Source organism: Orcinus orca, chromosome 3, assembly GCF_937001465.1.
Source record: "Orcinus orca chromosome 3, mOrcOrc1.1, whole genome shotgun sequence".
NCBI classification, from domain to species: domain Eukaryota; kingdom Metazoa; phylum Chordata; class Mammalia; order Artiodactyla; family Delphinidae; genus Orcinus; species Orcinus orca.
In genome coordinates this window covers 96,984,597-96,990,596 of record NC_064561.1, presented here as the reverse complement: position 1 = coordinate 96,990,596, position 6,000 = coordinate 96,984,597, and positions in this window count along the sequence as shown.

The following is a 6,000-nucleotide window of genomic DNA, read 5'->3' as shown; positions in this document are numbered from 1 at the left end:
GAACCAACACTACACATCCCTCTTTATGGAGAACCAACATGTGGAGAGCAAAAAGAGGGTGATCAGTAGACATTAATAGAAAAGACTGACCCAGAATGCATTAGCAATAATAACAACAACAACAATAATAGATCTTGAATGTGCATGTGTTTGTCAGATATGTACAATTACATTCAGTTTAGAATCGTGTGGTTTTGCTAACTGATAAATAAAAGAGGTCACCCTCTCTAGGGCTGAACCCATTTTCTATTTTCATGAGGTATAAATAACAGGTAATTGATCAGTGATAAAAATGCCTTTCTTCTTGTTAACCTTGCTAAAATAGAATTTTACATAGTATAAGTGTAAAGCTCAAAGCCTCAGTTTATCTAGCTCAGGGTTCTTTTGGTTCCAAAAAATAGTAGATGAAGGAACAGTCCTCTGACAGCAAAAATTTAATAATTTAAATGATGGTTAAAATTTGCACACAAAACTTATTGGGAAAATATGTATTTAAAAAATATAACTACAGGGGAGACCTTCAAGATTGTGGAGGAGTAAGACGTGGAAATCACCTTCCTCCCCACAAATACATCAAAAGTACATCTAAATGTGGAACAACTCCTACAGAACACCCACTGAATGCTGGCAGAAGACCTCAGACTTCCCAAAGGGCAAGAAAATACCCACGTACCTGGGTAGGGCAAAAGAAAAAACAGAGACAAAAGAGCAAGGAAAGGACCTGAACCTCTGGGAGGGAGCTGTGAAGGAGGAAAAATTTCCACACACTAGGAAGCCCCTTCAGCACCCATGTGGCGATGGGGGGTGGGTGGGGGGAAGCTTCGGAGCCATGGGGTAGAGCACAGCAACAGGGGTACAGAGGGCAAAGCAGAGAGATTCCCACACAGAGGATCAGTGCTGACCAGCACTCACCAGCCCAAGACGCTTGTCTGCTCACCTGCTGGGGTGGGAGGGAGCTGGGAGCTGAGGCTCGAGCTTTGGAGATCAGATCCCAGGGAGAGGACTGGGGTTGGCTGCGTGAACACAGCCTGAAGGGGGCTAGTGCACCACAGCTAGCCAGGAGGGAGTGTGGGAAAAAGTCTGGACCTGCTTAAGAGGCAAGAGACAAGGAGAGGGGATTCCTTCCCCATCTGCCCACAGAAGGCAGAGCAATGCCTAAATGAGCTTCAGAGACTGGCCCAAGCCACGGCTAGCAGCTCAGACCCCAGAGACAGGCATGAAACGCTAATGCTGCTGCTGCAGCCACCAAGAATCCTGTGTGCAAGCACAGGTCACTATCCACAACCCCCAGGAGCCTGTGCAGCCTGCCACTGACAGGGTCCTGTGATGCAGGGACAACTTCCCCGGGAGAACACATGGTGAGACTCAGGCTGTTGCAATGTCATGTTGGCCTCTGCTGTCACGGGCTCACCCCGCATTCCAAATATAACTACTGTACCCCTCCCTCCCCCGAGCCTGAATGAACAAAGACCCCCTAATCAGCTGCTGCTTTAACCCTATCCTGTCTGGGTGGGAACAGATGCCTGAAGGTGACCTACATGCAGAGGCAGGGCCAAAACCAAAGCTGAACCCCAGGAGCTGAGCGAACAAAGAAGAGAAAGGGAAATTTCTCCCAGCAGCCTCAGGAGCAGCGGATTAAATCCCCACAACCAACTTGATGTACCCTGTACCCTGCATCTGTGGAATACCTAAACAAACAACGAATCGTCCCAAATTGAGGCGGTGGATTTTGGGAGCAACTGTAGACTTGGGGTTTGTTTTTTCCGACTGATTTGTTTCTGATTTTTATGTTTATCTTAGTTTAGTGTTTAGCGCTTGTTATCATTGGTGGATTTGTTCATTGGTTGCTCTCTTACCTTTTATTAATATTATTTTTAAAATAATTTTTACAATTTATTATTTCCTTCCTCCCTTCCTCCCTTCCTCCCTTCCTCCCTTCCTCCTTTCCTCCCTTCCTCCCTTCCTCCCTTCCTCTCTTCCTCTCTTTCTTTCTTTCTTTCTTTCTTTCTTTCTTTCTTTCTTTCTTTCTTTCTTTCTTTTTCTTTCTTTCTTTCTTTCTTTCTTCTTTCTTTCTTTCTTTCTTTCCTTTCTCCCTTTTCTTCTGAGCCGCATGGCTGACAGCATCTTGGTGCTCCAGCCTGGTGTCAGGCCTGAGCCTCTGAGGTGGGAGAGCTGAGTTCAGGACATTGGTCCAACAGAGACCTCCCAGCCCCACATAATATCAATCGGTGAGAGCTATCCCAGAGATCTTCACCACAACGCTAACACCCAGCTCCACCCTACAGCCAACAAACGCCAGTGCTGGATGCCCCATGCCAAACAACTAGCAAGAAAGGAACACAACCACACCCATTAGCAGAGAGGCTGCCTAAAATCATACTAAGTTCACAGACACCCAAAAACACACCACTGGATGCGGCCCTGCCCACCAGAAAGACAAGATCCAGCCCCACCCACAGAACACAGGCACCAGTCCCCTCTACCAGGAAGCCTACACAAGTCACTGAACCAACCTTATCCACTAGGGGCAGACACCAAAAACAATGGGAACTAAAAACCAACAGCCTGCAAAAATGAGACCCCAAACACAGTAAGTTAAACAAAATGAGAAGACAGAAAAATATGCAGCAGATGAAGGAACAAGGCAAAAACCCAGCAGACCCAACAAATGAAGAGGAAATAGGCAGTCTACCTGAAAAAGAATTCAGAGTAATGACAGTAAACATGACCAAAATCTTGGAAATAGAATGGAGAAAATACAAAAAATGTTTAACAAGGACCTAGAAAAACAAAAGAGCAAACAAACAATGATGAACAACACAATAAATGAAATTAGAAATTCTCTACAGAGAATCAATAGCAGAATAACTGAGGCAGAAGAGGGATAAGTGACCTGGAAGATAAAATAGTGAAAATAACTACCACAGAGCAGAATAAAGAAAAAACAATGAAAAGAATTGAGGACAGTCTCAGAGACATCAGGGACAACATTAAATGCAGCAACATTCGAATTATAGAGGTCCGAGAGGAAGAAGAGAAAAAGAAAGGGTCTGAGAAAATATTTGCACAGATTATAGTTAAAAACTTACCTAACATGGGAAAGGAAATAGTCAAGTCCAGGAAGCACAGAGAGCCCCATACAGGATAAATCCAAGGAGAAACACGCCAAGACACATAATAATCAAACTATCAAAAATTAAATACAAAGAAAAAAACAGCTAGGGAAAAGCAGCAAATAACATACAAGGGAATGCCCATAAGGTTAACAGTTGATCTTTCAGCAGAAACTCTGCAAGCCAGAAGGGAGTGGCAGGATATATTTAAAGTGATGAAAGGGAGAAACCTACAACCAAGATTATTCTACCTGACAAGGATCTCACTCAGATTCAATGGAGAAATTAAAACCTTTACAGACAAGTGAAAGCTAAGAGAATTGAGCACCAACAAACCAGCTTTACAACAAATGCTAAAGGAACTTCTCTAGGCAGGAAACACAAGAGAAGGAAAAGACCTACAAAAACAAACCCAAAACAATTAAGAAAATGGTAATAGGAACATACATATCGATAATTACCTGAAATGGAAATGGATTAAATGCTCCAACCAAAAGACATAGACTGGCAGAATAGGTACAAAAACAAGACCCGTATATATGCTGTCTACAAGAGACCCGCTTCAGACCTAGGGACACACACAGACTGGAAGTGAGGGGATGGAAAAAGATATTCCATGCAAATGGAAATCAAAAGAAAGCTGGAGTAACAATTCTCATATCAGACAAAATAGACTTTAAAATAAAGACTATCACAAGACACAAAGAAGGACACTACATAATGATCAAGGGATCGATCCAAGAAGAAGATATAACAATTGTAAATATTTATGCACCCAACATAGGAGCACCTCAATGCATAAGGCAAATGCTAACAGCCATAAAATGGGAAATCAACAGTAACACAATCATAGTAGGGGACTTTAACACCCCGGTTTCACCAATGGACAGATCATCGAAAATGAAAATAAATAAGGAAACATAAGTTTCAAATGACACATTAAACAAGATGGACTTAAATGATATTTATAGGCCATTCCATCCCAAAACAACAGAATACACTTTCTTCTCAAGTGCTTATGGAACATTCTCCAAGATAGATCATATCTTGGGTCACAAATCAAGCCTTGGTAAATTTAAGAAAATTGAAATCATATCAAGTAACTTTTCCAACCACAATACTATGAGACTAGATATCAATTACAGGAAAAAAAACTATAAAAAATACAAACACATGGAGGCTAAACAATACACTACCTAATAGCCAAGAGATCACTGAAGAAATCAAAGGGGAAATCAAAAAATACCTAGAAACAAATGACAATGAAAACACGACAACCCAAAACCTATGGGATGCACCAAAAGCAGTTCTAAGAGCGAAGTTCATAGCAATACAACCCTACCTCAAGAAACAAGAAACATCTCAAATAAACAACCTAACCTTACACCTAAAGCAATTAGGGAAAGAACTAAAATACCTCAAAGTTAGAAGAAGGAAAGAAATCATAAAGATCGGATCAGAAATAAATGAAAAGAAATGAAAGAAACAATAGCAAAGATCAATAAAACTAAAAGCTGGTTCTTTGAAAAGATAAAAAAATTGATAAACAATTAGCCAGACTCATCAAGAAAAAAAGAGAGAAGACTCAAATCAACAGAATTAGAAGTGAAAAAGGAGAAGTAACAACTGACACTGCAGAAATATAAAGGATCATGAGAGATTACTACAAGCAACTATATGCCAATAAGATAGACAACCTGGAAGAAATGGACAAATTCTTAGAAAAGTACAGCCTTCCAAGACTGAACCAGGAAAGAATAGAAAATATAAACAGACCAGTCACAAGCACTGAAATTGAAACTGTGATTAAAAATCTTCCAACAAACAAAAGTCCAGGACCAGATGGCTTCACAGGCAAATTCTATCAAATATTTAGAGAAGAGTTAACACCTATCCTTCTCAAACTCTTCCAAAATACAGCAGAGGGAGGAATACTCCCAAACTCATTCTACAAAGCCACCATCACCCTGATACCAAAACCAGACAAAGATGTTACAAAGAAAGAAAACTACAGGCCAATATCACTGATGAACATAGACACAAAAATCCTCAACAAAATACTAGCAAACAGAATCCAACAGCACATAAAAGGATCATACACCATGATCAACTGGGGTCTATCCCAGGAATGAAAGGATTCTTCAATATACACAAATCAATCAATGTGATACACCATATTAACAAATTAAAAGATAAAAACCATGATAAGCTCAATAGATGCAGAAAAAGCTTTAGACAAAATTCAACATTGATTTATGATAAAAACCCTCCAGAAGGTAGGCATAAAGGGAACTTACCTCAACATAATAAAGGTCATATACAACAAACCCACAGCCAACATCATTCTCGATGGCGAAAAACTGAAACCATTTCCTCTAAGATCAGGAACAAGACAAGGTTGCCCACTTTCACCACTGTTATTCAACATAGTTTTGGAAGCTTTAGCCACAGAAATCAGAGAGGAAAAAGAAAGAAAAGTCATCCAAATCGGTAAAGAAGAAATAAAACTGTCACTGTTTGCAGATGACATGATATTGTACATAGAGAATCCTAAAGAATCCTAAAATGCTACTAGAAAACTACTAGAGCTAATCAATGAATTTGGAAAGTAGCATGATACAAAATTAATGCACAGAAATCTCTTGCATTCCTATACACTAATGATGAAAAATCTCAAAGAGAAATTAAGGAAACACTCCCATTTACCACTGCAACAAAAAGAATAAAATATGTAGGAATTAACCTACCTAAGGAGACAAAAGACCTGTATGCAAAAAACTGTAAGACACTGATGAAAGCAATTAAAGATGATACAAACAGATGGAGAGATATACCATGTTCTTAGATTGGAAGAATCAACATTGTGAAAATGACTATACTACCAAAG